General features: G+C 36.5%; 1 long non-coding RNA gene across 1 annotated transcript; it reads left to right on the top strand.

Moving 5' to 3' along the window:
- The first annotated feature begins 268 nt into the window (after positions 1-268).
- On the top strand, positions 269-1,046 carry LOC145075220 (uncharacterized). Its single transcript, XR_013692382.1, has 3 exons — positions 269-440; positions 601-816; positions 961-1,046. It is a non-coding gene; the product is annotated as an uncharacterized LOC145075220 (long non-coding RNA).
- Positions 1,047-19,058: the final 18,012 nt, after the last annotated feature.

The following is a 19,058-nucleotide window of genomic DNA, read 5'->3' as shown; positions in this document are numbered from 1 at the left end:
TTTCTCTATGTTGATGTGTAGTGACACGAACAAAAAAAGGAGTGTAGCGCCTCTACCTTTCAATTTCATTTGTCTCGCAAGTAATCTATCCAGAGAATCTATCCAGGTTTATTTCTTCGAATCATTCTTCCAAATTCATCACCGAAGTTGAATATGAAAATGGTAAAATTACTGATTACATTAAACTCTTGAACTGAATCAGAGGTAACTTATCTAATGTAGAGAAAACACTAATGTAGTTTAACTAGAATTTACAAGGTTGATTTACGTTTCTTCTAGGTATAAGAGATTGAACTTCCACCAAATTACCGATCCCTTTGTTTTGAGATACAGCAACGATTTAGCAACAAAATTGATTTCTGTTTCGGTTTTTCCGTAAAAGGGGAATTTCAAATGTTTATGTTGCGTTACCAAATATAGAAGATTGGTTAATCTTCCGCGTAATTCTCTTCAAATATCCGCGTTATTTCGTTCATGTTACTAACTAATCTGTTTCAGTTTTCACAATAAATAAGGGTTTTCAGGGTTTTTCGTTTCAATCATTCACAATTTGCTTTCGAGAAACTGTTTTCTAAAGAAGAATTTATCGGAACTCTATAGATTAATCAAATGGGGGGCAAGAGTTCTAAGAATTCAAAGCCAAAAGGAGGGAAGTATAGCCAATCGACATCATCTTGTTCAAACAATCAGTACGGCGGTTATCCTTCGCAGCCATCTTCCTCTACTCCGGCCTACGGCGCACAACCTCCTAAACCACAAAAGAAGCTCGAGAAACGATATTCACGAATCGCTGATAATTACAATTCTCTAGAACAGGTAACTTTTATAAACATTTCTTGTTAATTTGAATCGATTCTCGTATCCTGATTCCTCACATTAAACTGATTTGAAATCTTCTGTATCCATCGCGCGTTTCTCTTGTATTGATTGGAATCATACGATCAATTTGAACGATTGCAGGTGACACAGGCTCTTTCAAGTGCAGGACTCGAGTCTTCCAACCTCATCGTCGGCATTGATTTCACCAAAAGCAATGAATGGACAGGCAATTAATGCTTTTTCGATTCCATCAATCAAATTGAATCAAACATGCTAACATTAGATAACGAAAACAAGTTCACAATCCTTCAATGGAAAAAGCTTACATCATATTTCAGATCATAGTCTAAACCCCTATGAACATGCCATATCCATCATCGGGAAGACATTAGCAGATTTTGATGAAGATAACTTGATTCCATGTTATGGATTTGGAGATGGTATATATAGTATATATATAATTTATTCATGATTTCACCTAATCTTCATTCTTTATAAAGATGTTAATTTTTTTTTTTGCTCTCAATTATCAGCAACAACACATGAGAAAGCTGTTTTCAGTTTTTATCATGAAGATAGATTCTGTAATGGATTAGAAGTTCTTGATTTGTTCTTAAGCTTAACAAATCAGCAATTTTTGACCTAGGTTCTGAGCTGGGATCAGATCCTTCCACTTGTTCCCTTATAGCTTTTAAGACAATAGCCGATGGCTTTTCATATCCCATATGTTTCATTTGGTTTATTGGTTTGGCCTTCGATGGTGAAGAGGTTTGGCTGAATTCTACTAGTTTTGAATCTTTTAACACTATGGTTTTGTATCCAAATCAGGTGTCCATGATTCTGTTCCTTGTGAAAATTAGATTTGTTTTTTGGCCATGTACCTATATATAATTTGGTTTATTGGTTTGTTTTTGGGTGTGCAGACTGAGCTGATATCTGATGATCAAAATGGAAATATTCTTGTATGGGACTTGATTGCAAACTCTCATTTCAAGATGGAAGATGGAGTTATACATGTTTATGCAAGTGAAAAGGGTAAGTCTGTAAATTAAATTATGATTTTACACTTATACTAATCATTTGTTTTCAACTCTCAGATTCTGTTGATCTCTTTCCTGTTGCAAGCAGTGCAAAAACTTTTTTCATTGACATGCATCACATTCTCAAAATAATCTCTGTTGGAAATGTTCGTTTTGCATGCTATCATCGATTTAGATTTCTTGAAGAGGTATGGTTTTCTTATATTTTATATATATATATATATATATATATATATATATATATATATATATATATATATATATATATATATATATATATATATAGTATGCAATACCTGAACAGGGAAATCCATTTGTGGTCTCCTGGTAGACTAATCCATGTTGTCCCAATTTACTATTGGTGGAAACATTTTATAGTCTCTCTGCTGAAAGAATCCATGGAAAGTAATGATTGATACACACATACAGTATCTTCTTAGAAACATTTTACAAGTTTTTATAGTAGTAAAAGTAAATATAAATCTGAGCAGAGAGAGAATCTTGAATTTTGAATCAACCCTATATGTGAAAACAACCATTATGTTTTGAAAATATTAACTTTTTCACCTTAGAATGTAAGATCAACCCCATTCCTTGAATCTTGAATATTGAATCAACCCCATTTTAGATGTAAAATCTATTTATTTCTAATGTGAAATTTAATTTTAAAATTAAAGTTACTGTTTACTAAAGACTGTTACTGTTGACAAAAACCAAGTAATTGTTTCTTGTATGCAGCTCGAAAGAGAGTTCTTCACCGAATATGGAGAGGCAGGAAGATATGAAGTTCAAGACATGGTTGGAAAAGGCAGTTATGGTGTTGTAGGGTCTGCCACTGATTAGGCTTATTGATAAGTTTCAACTAGTGCCAGGTTTATTTACTTAATTACCCCTCCCTCCTTTTATCCCTCTTTAATGATAATGATTAGGCTTATTGATAAGTTTCTGATTGATATTTATTAGGATAAGAATGCGGTGATAGTGTTCAGGTGGTATCCAGTTTGCCACAGCCCAATTGCCACTTTTGGAACTAATGAATCATAACTGCCCGATCTATCTGCCCGGGTATTAACCAACACAGATACACATGCCCCAATAGTGAACCTGACACCCGAGACTAAAACACCCATAGTTGAAGTAATTGCATTGGAATTATAAGTTACATGGGCATAGTTGAAGGAATTTCACTGGAATTATCTCTTTTTTAGCATGGACAAGAGATGGTCTGATGGAGGAGATTGTATGTCTCAGGGTACCCTTCAAAACTTATACAAACTCATGACAGCAGAAATTGCAGCTTCTGACAAGAGCAAACTTAGTTTGTGCTTCATGTTTATCTTTAGGGGGAACGACAATGCAAGGGCGTTCTCATCAAAAAGGTACCCTTCAAAACTTGCTACACCACACTCTACACCTAAAATTGGTCCAAGGGCAAGTAATGTTGAATCGTCAAATCAAGCAAATGTTGATCTTCTAATGTTCATTTACAATGTTGTTCTTTTACAGGTGGTTAGAATTGGACCTAAAGTTGGTTGCTGATATAGGAATTGTGGATGATCCAAATGCAGGAAAAAACATGTTTTTAAGTGTTATTAGTGTTGACATGTAGTGTTGTTTGACATGTAATGCTTAGGTAACTTGTTTGACATGTGATATTTTTTTGAAATGAATTATCGTTCTTATGATAATTTCAATATGTTGTTAAAAAATATTATTTATAGATTTACTAATTTTCAAATTAAATTTGCATTTAATATTAAATGCAAATTTAATTTGAAAATTAGTAAATCTATAAATAATATTTTTTTTAACATTTAAAATTACGATACGCAAAAATGAGTGTCATCTTTATTTATGACATGGCCTTTCTTGACAGGGGCTTCCTTGATACGCATTGCGTATCATAAACACGCGCGTCGTAAGGTTACGACACGCAAATGCGTGTCGTCTTCCTTTATGACAGGGCCTTCCTTGATACGCATTGCGTGTCATAACCACGCGTCGTAAATGCGCGTCGTAAATGCGCGTCATAAATGCGCGTCGTCTATAGACAACGCGCAAAAGCGCGTCGTCTCTCTTTATGACAGGGCCTTCCTTGACACGCATTTGCGCGTCGTCTGAGCGTTTTACGACGCGCAATGAGCGTCGTAAAATGCCTTTTTTCTAGTAGTGTATGTTAAAAAACATAACTTTATTAGTAGAAGTAAAAATATTATTTTAATATTGAAATTTAGTTTATATATGATTACATGTTAGTTTTGATATTTATTTAACCTAATCAACCAAATTATAATTATTATTAGAAAGAAATTGAAAAGTCATGGGAGTTTCAAATGAATGTGGTGAAAGGAAAAATAGATGAGAGTTTCAAATGAATGTGGTGCAAGAAAAAATGTTAGCTTACCGCGCGTTGCGCGAGAATATAAATATATAGTTAAGCAAACATATAGTTACCATATTAGTTTTATTAAACATTATAGTTTAATTTTTAAGTTATTGTGATATATACAACTATTTGATAATTTTATAAACCGTTTAAAATTGTGTAATTTATATATCAATTGAATGATAATATAACGGATAACAAAACGTATGAACAAAAATATGAACTGCAACTTTTAAAAACATAAAAATAGAAAAACATTTATTTTAACATTTATATTAAATAAGATATATATACAACGAATAATAAAAAATATGAAAAATAAACACTATAACTTTTAATAACATAAAAACACTAAAACATCTATTATAACATTTATATTAACTCTTCATATTTAAATCACAAATCTCTTCAAATACATTAATGTTTTTAATGAGCAAAATTTTACAACCTTATAAAAAAAAGGAAATAAAAAGTTATTAGTGATTACTAATTAATAATCATAAGTTAAAAACTCTTTAGTTATAACTAATAAATATACATAAATTAGAAAACTTTTGAGTTGTAGTGTGAGTTTCAAATGAATGTGGTACTTGGAAATGTGTATTTATTATTATTATTATTATTATTATTATTATTATTATTATTATTAGTATTATTATTATTATTTCTTCTTCTTATTATTATTATTATTATTATTATTATTATTATTATTATTATTATTATTATATCCGTCTAAATAATTGGTTTTGATGCATCATTTTAATCTCTTCAATTATTAAACATAAAGATATTTAATTATAAATTTATAACATACATAGGTGCATATACATGTTAAACAAATCACATATAATATATATTTTCGTAAATGTCATATGTAATTCTTGTTGTAGTAATATGGATAAATTACTTTCATATGAAGAACATATCATGATAAGTCTATCATAATTACATATCAAATGTTAAAAATTATGTTATCTTTTAAATATTATCTTTTAAATATGTTGTGTAGAATAAACCAACAAAAAAATAATAGAAAATAAACATAATCAGAATAGAAAAACTACAATCAAATAAATAAGAGCATTGGGTGGTTGAATAAATAAATAAAGATGTTACATAAACATATATTTAAATCAAAAGAAAAAACTAATATTCATCAACTTTGATCAAACAAAAAAACCTATATCCGTTTTCTGATCTTCTTTCTTCATTTAACACCATTCAACCATAGAAACTTAATGACAATTCTTCACTAACCTGCAATCAAAATATTTTTCTTGAAAAAAAAAATCGGAAAGATATTCCAAGCAAAACATTGATGTTTGGAGAGTCACATTCAAGATTGAGTAATACATACAAATCACATATAACGATTGAATGAGAAACTAAAAATAAAGAAAGAATAGAAAAGCTTCATTTGTTTTGGTTGAAAGATATTCCAAGCAAAACATTGATGTTATGGCATCCTTCTTACAATGTAGGATTTTATATAACACAAAAGACACAAAAGATTAACCTTTTTATAGTAAACTTTTCACTAAATGCTAATTAAACATAATATAAGTTATAAAACTTTTAAGTATTAAATCATAATTAAGAAAACTTTTGAGTTGCATTAGTTAAAAAAAGGGGGTTTCAAATGCATGAGATTCAAGAAAAAATGCTAGCTTTATAAGTATGTATGATTATTGGTTGGAAAAATGTAACTTTTGTATAGTCATATACATATATATATATATATATATATATATATATATATATATATATATATATATATATATATACACACACACACACACAAACACGTGCGTTTTTATGAGCCTATAGTTACTTATTTATGTAGCATAAATGGTTTTTTTTACCATTAAATATCATAAAAGTTGTTTTAGAACTCTTAATATTAGTAGAATTTCAATGGTTTATTTACTTCTCAAACATGAGTTTTTGTAAGGGTCGAAATGCTTTGTGAGGTGTCGAAGTCCTTTTTGGTTTGTGTAGTGTCGAAGTCTTGCACTTCGCTATGTATGTATTTTGTAAGGCACTGTTAGATATTGAAGTGTAATGTATAGTCCTTAAATATTTTTGTATGCGTCTGTATCACCCTATAAATAGGGTTAGTATTGAAGTAGAGAGTAGCTGTAACATCCCAAATTTCGAGCCCAAAATTTTTGTTTGTAATTAAGTAATTTATAAAATTGTTTATTGAAAACATTGTCAATATCATATCAATCCATAAACCGTCATGAACATGTCTCCAAAATTAAAACAGCGAACAGATTATAATCCCATAAAACTCATTGCGGAAACCATGTGTGTGTGATGCACTGCTATGCCGCCGGCTCCTTCCCCTTGGATGAAGAGGTACCTGAAAACAAAACTGAAACTGTAAGCACAACGCTTAGTAAGTTCCCCTATCAAACCACATACTATACAATCATACAAGTTGTCGGGCAATTCTGGGGTGCCCGACCTACCCATGTCAAGCCATTCTAGGGTGCTGATTACCCGTGTCGAGCCATTACGGGGTGCTGACTACCCGTGTCAGGCCATTATGGGGTGCCTGCCTACCCTTTGGTCTATCTCACACGACAACGGGGACTATTTCACCCCTACTACTATCAAATCATAATCATACTATCATAAGCATGCTATCATAATCATACTATCAGAATCATACTATTAAGCAATCCTGGGGTACTGGCCTACCCTTCGGTCCTAACGAACGAGGCGAGGGACTATCCCCTCCTACTACCGCTATCATATACAACATATCATACTGGCACATAAAGCACATCTAGTAATAGCAACCTAGATAATTATCACACAGACAATCATCTAAAGACAATCCCTGCTTCTACTGGAAGGTAACTCACCTCAATGTCGCGTAGTGTCTGAACTGTCCCTGGCGTGAAAATCGTCTTTCCTCGACTCCTCAATCCCTACACGGCAACTCTACTAAGTTATCAATTCGTACTCACAACCCCCATAAGGGTCAACCCAAATCCTGATCGAAGTCAACTTTGGTCAAAGTGAACCTCCAGTTGACTTGACTCGTCGAGTCCCTATTCCTCCAAATGATCCAACTCCCGACTCTACTCATTGAGTCTAGTAACAAATCGACGGGTCCTTCTTCAACCATAATATCGGGACCATCCTCAACCGACTCGACGAGTTCCTCTTGAACTCGTCGAGTTCATCTCCCTCATAAGAATGTGTTCAGTCTATGACTTGCCGAGTTGTATGAACAACTCGTCGAGTTCATCTTTATAGGTTGGGAGACTGCCTTGGACTCGTCGAGTTTGTTCATACACTCGTCGAGTCCCATGATTTCCAGGTCTTATAATCGTGTCCATCTTTGTTGAGTCCTCTTCTAGAATCAACCAGACTCCTCAAAACAGAAAAGGTCGGGGAACCATTTCCCGATTTGCCGAGTCCCAAGAACAACTCGCCGAGTCCACTACGTCCATTGTCCATAAACTCGATTTATGTTGAGCCCATCCCATCCAAAGGGTAGATCTGACCTCTTAGGGTCGATATAACACGTAAAATTATGAACTTTACGTCCATGCATGGGTCTTTAAGCTCAAAAGGACCAAAAATGAGACCTACAAGATGCATGGGCTCTCATGGCCATAGAGTTGGCACCTTTATGCCATGAGACCCTTCCAAAGTCCAAGATCTGAAGCCATAACTTCACATTACACCCCACAACCCCAAAAATGGCTTAGAAATGCCCTAAAGATACCAAAACTCAAGCCCTAAAGATGATTAAACACATGGAAAGTCAAGATTGAAGCTTTTTACCTTAAATGAGCTGGAGATGAAACACAATCTCTAGATCTTCTAGCTTCAACTGGAACTCCCAAGCTCCTTTCTTCTTCTCAAGCTTCACAATCACCAAAGAATGCATAAAAATTGCTTAAGAGCACTCAAACAAGGCTAGGGTTTCAGTTTAAGGTCTTTTGGAAGAGTGTGGTACGATGGAGGCTAGTATGGGAGGAGATAAGTTTTTTAAATAGGGTGCAAACCCTCAAATTTAGGGTTTCACTCAAACAACTCCTACTTGCTGATTCGGTCTCCCGACTCGTCGAGTAGGTCACTTAAAAACCGCGCGCAAAGCCGAGTCTACTCGACGAGTTAGGCCGTTAACTCGCCGAGTCCCAGGGTAAAATACACTAATACATGGAATTAAATACATACTAGGAACTGGGTGTTACAAATCTGCCCCACTTATTCTAGACTTCGTCCCCGAAGTCTGCTGCTGAATCCAAAAACAGCTCGGGGTAGTGCTCCCTCATCTCGTCCTCCGACTCCCAGTTCCATTCCGAGCCATTGTGTTGTTGCCAATGCACCTTTACCAGCTCCACCCTCTTGTTCCTCAGATCCTTCAACTTCCTGTCGAGGATCGCCACTGGCCGCTCGATGTAATTCAGGCTGTCATCCACCTGAATATCCTCCAAAGGCACTACTGCCGAATCGTCCACCAGACACTTCCGTAACTGGGAGACGTGAAAGGTGTTATGAATCTGACTGAGTTCGACTGGCAGATCCAGCCTATACGCCACCTTGCCTACCCGGGCGACAACCCTGAAAGGTACAATATACCTACGGCCCAGCTTGCCCCGCTTCCTGAATTGAATGACGCCCTTCCAAGGCAACACTTTCAGGAGTACCATATCCCCGACCTGGAACTCTAGGTCCGATCGACGCTTGTCGGCATAACTTTTCTGCCGACTCTAAGCAGTCTGAAGCTTGCTCCAAACCTGCTGGATCCTCTCTGTAGTCTTGAGTACCACTTCGGTACTCCCCATGACCCACTGATCAAACTCACCCCAGCATATCGGGGTCCTGCACTTCCTCCCATGCAACATCTCGAAAGGAGCACAATCAATACTCGCATGATAGTTGTCATTATAGGAGAACTCAACCAAAGGAAGGTAAGTATACCAACTACGTTTGAAGTCTAAAACACATGCCCGTAGCATGTCCTCTAGAGTCTGGATGGTCCGCTCACTCTGACCATCCGTCTGCAGGTGAAAAGCAGTGTTGAAGTGCAGGCGAATACCCAGCTCATCATGAAACTTCTTCCAGAATCTGGAAGTAAACCGCACGTCTCGATCCGAAATCACTGAGACTGGCACTCCGTGCCAAGCTATTACCTCTCGAATGTAGATATCAGCCAACTTCTTGGCCAAGATGCTCTCTTGGATCGATATGAAATGGGCACTCTTGGTCAACCGATCCACGATGACCCAAATCGAATCCACTCCCCATGCAGTCCTGGGAAACTTTGTGATGAAATCCATAGTAATATCTTCTCATTTCCACATGGGAATGTCCAACGGCTGCGTCTTGCTGTGCGGCCTCTGGTGCTCAGCCTTGACCTTCCTGCAGGTTAGGCATCTCGAAACAAACCAGGCTATGTCCCTCTTCACGCAGGGCCACCAATAATCAGGACGAAGATCCCTGTACATCTTGGTCGTCCCAGGATAATTCGAAAAACTGGATTTGTGCGCCTCCTCCATCAATACCTGGCGTACACCCCTATGATATGGGACCCACACTCTACGGTGTAGCGTCAACAATCCACGTCTGTCATAATCAAAGGAGGATACCTGACCCACAATGCGCTCACTCTTACGATGTTCCTCCTTCATGGCCTCCTGCCGGGCCTCCCGAATCCGCTCCAACAACGGAGTCACAACCGTCATCCTCAAACAAATATCCCTGATCGGCGCTGCCTTGCGGCTTAGCGCGTCGGCCACGACATTGGCCTTCCCCGGGTGGTAGAGGGTCTCAGAATCATAATCCTTTACCACATCAAGCCACCGACGTTGTCTCATATTCAGATTTGGCTGATCCATGAGATACCTCAGGCTCTTGTGGTCCGTGTAAATGGTACAACTAACCCCATAGAGGTAATGCCACCAAATCTTCAGGGCAAAAACAACAGCCCCCAGCTCCAAATCATGTGTTGAGTAATTCACCTCGTGAGGCTTCAACTGCCTCGAAGCCTAAGCGATAACATGCCCTCTATGCATCAATACCATGCCCAAACCCGAGATGGACGCATCGCAATACACTAGAAAATCATCCATCCTATTCGCAGGGCTAATATTGGTGCCTCGCAAAATCTCTGTCTCAACGTCTCAAATGCGGCCTGCTGCTCAGCCCCTAGTGAAAGACCACAACTTTCCTCGTCAGCCGGGTTAGGGGCACTGCTATCTTGGAGAAGTCTTGAATGAATCTCTTATAATAGCCTACCAGCCCCCGAAAGCTTCGAATCTCAGATGGAGACCTCGGAACCTCCCACCTCATCACGACCTCTACCTTGGCTGGGTCAACCGAAATCCCGTTCTGGTTGACAAGGTGCCTAAGAAACTGCACCCCGCGCAACCAGAACTCACACTTAGAGAACTTAGAATACAAGCTCTCCCTCCTCAAAGTATCCAAAACCTCCCGCAAGTGATCCTTATGCTACTCCTGCGTCTTGGAATAAACCAAGATGTCATTAATGAAAACGATCACAGATCTATCCAACGTCGGCCTACACATGTGGTTCATGAGATCCATGAACACGGCAGGAGCATTGGTGAGCCCAAAAGGCATCACCACGAACTCATAGTGACCATATCGTGTCCGAAAGGCAGTCTTCTGCACATCCTCCTCTCCGGCTCTCATATGATGATAGACCGAACGCAAATCAATATTGGAGAACCAAGATACTCCCTGAAGCTGGTCAAAGAGATCATCAATCCTCAGGAGTGGGTAACGGTTCTTCACCGTTAACTTATTCAGCTCCCAGTAATCTATACACATTTGATGCGACCTGTCCTTCTTTTTCACAAATAAAATTGGGGCTCCCCCGGGTGAACTTTTTGGTCTAAAGAATCCCTTGTCTAACAGCTCATGCAGCTGTGTTGATAACTCCTGCATCTCAGGAGGAGCCAGCCGATACGGTGCCTTGACTATCGGAGCCGCACTAGGTACTAGGCCGATCCTGAACTCTACCTACCTCTCCGAAAGTATTCCAGGCAACTCCTCTGGAAATACATCCACGAAATCTCGTACCACTAGCACATCACTCACCGTCCCCTTACCCGCCTCCCGGGTATCCAAGACATAGGCGACATACCATGCGCACCCCTGCTGTAGATAGCGCCTAGCTCTCGCTGCTGAACATAAAGCTAGTCCCTGATGTGGCCCCTCTCCCTGAATTACCAACTCTCCCCCACTTAGGGTCCTGATCCGCACCAACTGCTGTGCGCAGTCGATCACCGCCCCATTAGGGCTCAACCAATCCATCCCTATGATAACCTTGTTCCCCTGCAATGGTATGGGAACCAAATCTACCAATTAGTGCTCTTCATACTGTTGGGTTTTGAGCATTCTAACACTTCCTAAGTGTACATGCAACCCTAAATACCTTGGATCTATGTTTTCTCTATTATACATGCAAATAAGAACTTCCAAGGTATTATCCTAATCTAGCATATAAAACAATGAATATAGTAGGACAGAATACATACCTTTTTGGTGTAGAAAGTCTTCATGAAGCTTGAGTGCCTAGTGCCCCAAGTGTGACACCTCAAATGGAATCACAATCATCAAAACACTTGGAATGATTTGAGAGAATTCTACACTCTTCAAAATCGGCTAGCCCTTTCTTCACTATCTCTAGTGGCCGATTTTTCCTCAATAATAAGATGCTTATATAGTTATACAATTAGGGCAAACCCTAATTGTCATGACTTTCCATTTCCTTGGATCCATGGGTTCAAATACACCATGGAGCATCCATGGACCATTCTATGGGTTTTAGCCCAACTTGATTATCCATGGAGCATTAGCCCACTATACAAGTATGGATGATTTACACAATCAACCCATATATTTAATTAGTCTTCTTTTGATCACTTAATTAATCCTAGATTAATTCTTGATCAATACTAATTAAATAATCTTATTATTCTTATTATTAATATATTAGAACTTATAATATATTAATAACCATAAGTGTCTTATTTCTCTCATTCAAGTGCATGATGGTATGCAACCCAAATGGACCATGCCGGGTCGGGTCAAGTCTTACCAAATATAGTTATGGACTTAGACATTAATCCAACAGTCTCCCACTTGGATAAGTCTAAAACTATTATTGCGTATGACTTCAGGAACCAACCGGCAATCGTAGCTCTCAAAAGCTTCTGTCGAACTCTGACCTCGTAGATGAACTCTGACCTTTGTCAGTGACTTGTCCATTAGATAAGGGATCATATATTCCTCCATTCTAGATATCATATGGACTGAGACATGGATTATAATCATTCTCTCTGTCCATTTGTTGTTTCCCGATTTCCGATTTATGACGACTGACTAATTGAACAAATCAAATCAGTCCTGGCCCGGCCGAGCACTTCCATTTGTCATCATCAAATCATCGAGGGGCCCACAGATATCACTTTTATCCCGAAGGTAAAAGGAATGGATAAACTTCGACTCATATGGCTTGTTCTACTACTTGTTGAATCATACACAAAGGCACGTTTTATAGCACCGAGTTACCAAATGCGTTTTCGTGCTATCAATGTACTATCAACTCATAGTAACAACTCATATCTCTAGGTTTGAAGAATATAAGATATTATCGTCTCATGATCACTCGTGATAAAATCCATGAAGTGATTCCAATGAGCGCGGGTTGAATCCAATACTCAGAACTTATGAGCACTCATGATTGTTGTAGCCTTGTCCAACACCTTAGACCTCTACAACCCATCATGACAGTCTTAATTCATATCTACTTCCAAAATATGACCGACTGTGGATGGTTTGAATAACTTAGTCATTCCGGAAGAATAACCCAGTTTATTCGGGAAGTCAAAACATGCAAAGTGAAACACAATAATAATTGAATCCAATATGGTATCAACTCTTTGAACATAAATTAAACACCTTTTATTTATCACCATATGATTACACATTATTCATTGTATACTGTTTCAGCTATCAACTTTAATCTTGAATTTAAAACAACAGTTGTCCCATGCTCCAAGCATGTACACTATGTTTTCTAAACACTAGTCACGCCACACACCAAGTATGCATACTATGTTTGTCTATGATCCTTACTTTGTGAACTAGATCAATTGAACATAACTTCAATGATTCTCTTTTCACACTCCCAAATCCTTACTGCAAATGCAAGAATTCCAAATTCATGCCATTTACTGAAATCTGTTAGATTCTAAACTTATATGCATTGATACTCTTGTAATGATTATGCACAAAGTCATAAAGACTTGACAACAATCATTACAGAGCATTCCAAAGGAGATCAACTCCTTGGAAATATCCTTCTTGCATTAAGTTTCCTTAATCTTACACAGATTGAAATTTCTAACTTTGAAACATTTCCAGATTCCATTCTGACTTATCACTTCTGAACAGGAGTTGCCTCCTTACAGACTATGTCAATATGGTCCTTCCAGAATTATCACTATACTTCCAACTGTCCTTGAGCAACCAATCTTTGGTAAACCTTAGATTGTCCTCGACAATTGTTTAATCCTTTTAGTCATATCCAGTTCTAAACCTTTTTCCCTTCTTAATGCCCTAGGCATTTGGAAAATTTTTAGAAAGGATGAATATAGCACATGTAATCGATCCTATATCCGAAGCATATGGGACACGATTCATGATGTCTCACATAAAGACTAAACCAGTCTTTTGCTATAACATTTCCATTTCTATTTGCCAAGTTCTCATATTTCAGATTATGAAAAGGGATGCCGTAATCATAATCGAATTTTAGAACGCAAATAATGGACCCGTATACATAATTTCCTTATGTTGAGCCATTCCAACATGAAATTCATATATATCCTTGACTAAATGATTAAAACCTCACGATCTAAGCTTATAGATTTGAGATGAAGTATAATTTCCTCTCCCTTAATTATAGCAAAACAACTCTTTCCCAATTGAAACTTTTGTTTTCTATAATTAACATTGCTAACTTGCAATAATTATCATGCTCCCACTAACATGATGATTATTAGCATAACACTTATGCTCCCACTAGCTTTGACATGTACTCAGAAATCAGCTGGACTTCTAGAAATCAATACTTCATTGACTTTCTTACCAAAGTTCAGATTTCTGATGCTAGATTGTTTTGATAAAGTTGTATCAAAATCATACACCTTCCCTTAGATAGCACACTTGTGAGTCTAAACAATTACGAAGAGGTATGCCGTAATCATAATGGTTAGACCTTTTTGCCACTTCTCACAAGTCCAGGTTAGTGTGCCGGTTAACCACACACGCTCCACTAACGACTTTGAGAATGCAAATATCACAATTGCTATCTAGATAAAATCTACTTAGTGAAAGTGTTTCCTCACCATCATTTTCATGAATCGGAGAGAAACCTTATGACACTTAGATTTATATGGTGTATGAGTTCCTACCCATATGAATTTGTCAAACCATAATCACAAGACAAAGATAATGACAAATCCAAAACCATATGGATTGAACTCAATCTTAACTTCTTGCCACCTGGCAGCTCAAGGGCCTGCCATTGCTTCCAAGTTGTTGTGCAACAAATTGAGAACTCTAAGAACTCATATGCAAAACCAACTTTAACTGGAATGGGCACAGAATATGTCAACACAATAGATTATAAACCTCAAATTGTGTGCTAGAGAAGAACTTTAGGTTTTATTCTTGATTAGTTCTTGAGACTTTCAAGACCTTTAAGACTCCCACTGTCCTCTTGACCTATAAGACTCCCTTGTCAAATATCCAAGAGATAGTGAGGATTCTAATCAAGACAAACACTTCACACAATTGGCCTAAGTTGGTCTTTGTTTTATCCAAAACATCACAACTTACCAATTTCAAATGTACAAGAGTAGAAAACTTTTACTCTTACATTTGACAAGTGTTTTAAACCTTCTTTTGAGACATGTCACTCAAGTTACAATCTTGGAGTATGACTCTAAGACTTGTATTGGAACGAAGTATCACTCATCTTCTTGATTTAACCATTTCAACAATTCAAGATCCCTCTTCTTAGTCATAAGAATGCACTAAGATTTCCTTAGAGAACTAATTGTGATATGGTTTCTTAATCATTAAGATGATCACAAAACTGATACTAAAGTACTCTCCTATCTTTTCAGATTTGAGAGACTTTTATCCTTCTGCCTAATTTGATTCTTCTTATTCGCTCTGCCTTACATTGGAACCTTTTTTCCAATGTCTCAGAGTTACACTTAAGCTTGTAAGTATAATCATATTTACTGAGCTTTAGTAAACTATGACGAATAGTCTTATCAAACTTTTGTGGTGGACTAAATCAGTGAACAAGACTATGTACTCGATCCCTTAGTCCATTACTTGACTCACACATCCATGTGAACAAGTAATTAGTCTTAATTTTCCAAAACTTGAAAGTTCTCATTCATCATGCTATACAACTTGCATGATTCCAAGTTCCGGTCCACTTGAAACTTGGATGATGAGAATCTTTCCTTATTTGGTAAATTTAGACATTACAACAAATGAAAGAATCAATTTCATATTTCCACTCTTGCTCTTAATGGAATCATATAAGCAACAATTTTTCCTCAAATGCCATTGTAAGGATATTTTAAAATAAATAAAATAAAAAATTTTCTTTTATTTTAAAACTTTGCGGAAAAACTTATCCTTACAATCCATATGAAAACTTGTTGTTATCTATTCCTTAGGCAATATCTCATAACTCCTAAGAAGTAGCTCAAGAATCCGATCTTCAAACTACGCGATAGAAATCCATCTATGCCATCAGATTCAGCATATTCTTTCTTTAAGTTTCTTCACTTTTCTTTCATTCTTAAAACATCACCATGTGACCCAGTCACATCATGTATCAAGAATCTCAGAATAGAAACTTAACAGAGTTAGATAGTGGACTTTACCTGAAGTAGAGTCAAACTTATTGACTTTAACATCCTTAGGTAAATTTTGGCAGCTTCGCAACCAATGCCCCTTTCTTTGGCAATATAAACATATGGACCCTTTGATAAAGACACACAGGACTATCACAGACTTAGCTTTTCTCTTTACCATTTGGTCAACCGAATTGACTATGGCCGATCCCTTTCCATTGGGAAGAGAATGCTTTACTGGATTTCCTGTGTCACTATTGTCAATGTCCATCAAGTATTAAGGAAGTTGATCTTAACAAATAGATAAGATCATTAAGGGTCTTGTCATAGTCTGTTTCATAGGTGTCCCAAAGGAACTCACTATGTGACTTAGAAAGTGATTGAACCACCAACTTTCTCAAGACTTTGACACCCAACTCTCCCGGCTTGTCAATATGTGACTACATCTCCAAGATGTGTTCACACCTAGACCTTGCCTTGCCAATAGGGCTTGAGTGACCTTAAACTTTTCAAGAACTTGTGGGTTAGGGAGAATAATTGGAGGAGGTGAAAGAAGTATGATTTCCAAGGGACATCATCTTCATTTGGAAACCTTGTTTCAAGAGATTTGGGAAGATCATAGGTGTCTAAACCAGACATCTTTTGGGAGATATTCAAGATAGTTGATTTAAAGTCCTTAATATGACACCCAATATGAAATATTAAGGCTAGGACCCAACAAACTATTTTATAACTTAGAAGAGGTATGCCGTAATCCAAGCTATAAAATATTTGAAGGTAGGTGAATGACGATTCACCAATTTCCACCAAGATAAACGAAATGTATTATTAGGTTTTAATTGGTTTTGAAACTCCTAGATCTTTGAGATTCATTGAACTTTTCAAAGGCATGTTTCAATCTCGAGTGTGCCCTTCAGGTTTTGTGACTGGGATGCCGAGGATCACAAAACAAGGTGTGAAGTAACCATGCAAATCACTTGGTACCCTTAATAAATTACCCCTCAATCGATGTGCCGGTTAACCACACACGCTCCATCGATACTATCATAAATATTAAGTCACCCTTTACCTACCTTGTTAAGTCCAAGTTAGTGTGCCGGTTAACCACACACGCTCCACTAACGACTTAGACAAAGTGTAAAGTGTAATTTCATGGATTAGCACCTTATTCACATTTTTCCTAAGTAACTAAGATTGGGTATTATTAAGAGTTTAGTTACTTAGTATTTTTCATTAATACTTTTAATGAAGGGAGAATTCTAGTCCTGTCAAACCCGTTCGGCTAACGACCCTCCACCAGTCAAGCAAGCGGTGGGTGAGAGTGGACACCCATTAAGTTGCCATTTTATAGGCAACAACCTTATACCCACCTTATAGACCGGCTTCGTGAATGAGGCGTACTAGCGGTAAGACTGACTTTACTCTTATACATATATATATTATTAACTTATAATATTATAAAGTATAAGGGTTGAATTTTAACTTTTAAAATTCTAAGGGCTAACTTGGAATTAAAGTATTCATAAGAGAAAACTTTACAAATTCCAAAACTTGAGGGCAAGTTTTGAAACTATTCAAAACTAATTAATTCCATAACTTATGTGTTTAAAGTAGTTTTAATCCAAAAACTCTTCAAGTTCCATAACTTGAGGACAAATTATGGAAGACTTTAAACTAATAAAAGAATTAACTTTTCTTTATTTTATAACTTATGGAATTAATTAAGGTTACACCTTTTTTTATTTTATTTTATTTTATTAAATGAAGAGACTCTTGGTCCTCCATAACTTGAGGACAAGTTATGGAGTCATAAAACCATTTAATTAGAACTAGACTCTTCATTTTTGTAACCTTTGCCAATTTTTATGAGTTTTATGATTCTTAAATGTGACTTTTCATATAACTTGAGGACAAGTTACAAAAACACATTTTAGAATCAATTCTTAGATTAATTTGGATTAACACCAACTTTTGTAACTCCAAAAAAACTTTGTATCAAAATTTTTTTTTTTTTAAACCTTTTCATATCCATAACTTATGGAGGTTTCAAAAAATAAAACTCTTTAGATCAAACTTTTAAAACTAATAAAATAATCATATTATTTTATCTTTTATTAAATTTGACCTAATTCAACTCATAAAGCAAATTATTCAAATTTTACAAATAATTATTTTTTCACAAGAACAAGTAATTATCTTAAAATTTGACAAACTTCATGGTTTTTTTTCCAACTTTGAAAATAAAATATTTGCATCAATATAACAGAAAACAACCTGGCTCTGATACCACTGTTGGGTTTTGAGCATTCTAACACTTCCTAAGTGTACATGCAACCCTAAATACCTTGGATCTATGTTTTCTCTATTATACATGCAAATAAGAACTTCCAAGGTATTATCCTAATCTAGCATATAAAACAATGAATATAGTAGGACAGAATACATACCTTTTTGGTGTAGAAAGTCTTCATGAAGCTTGAGTGCCTAGTGCCCCAAGTGTGACACCTCAAATGGAATCACAATCATCAAAACACTTGGAATGATTTGAGAGAATTCTACACTCTTCAAAATCGGCTAGCCCTTTCTTCACTATCTCTAGTGGCCGATTTTTCCTCAATAATAAGATGCTTATATAGTTATACAATTAGGGCAAACCCTAATTGTCATGACTTTCCATTTCCTTGGATCCATGGGTTCAAATACACCATGGAGCATCCATGGACCATTCTATGGGTTTTAGCCCAACTTGATTATCCATGGAGCATTAGCCCACTATACAAGTATGGATGATTTACACAATCAACCCATATATTTAATTAGTCTTCTTTTGATCACTTAATTAATCCTAGATTAATTCTTGATCAATACTAATTA

The sequence above is a fragment of the Lactuca serriola genome, chromosome 9 (genome assembly GCF_051521515.1).
Source record: "Lactuca serriola cultivar US96UC23 chromosome 9, Lser_US96UC23_V15, whole genome shotgun sequence".
In the NCBI taxonomy this organism is placed as follows: domain Eukaryota; kingdom Viridiplantae; phylum Streptophyta; class Magnoliopsida; order Asterales; family Asteraceae; genus Lactuca; species Lactuca serriola.
Note: the sequence above shows the minus strand (reverse complement) of the source record. Positions and strands in the feature narration are given on the sequence as shown.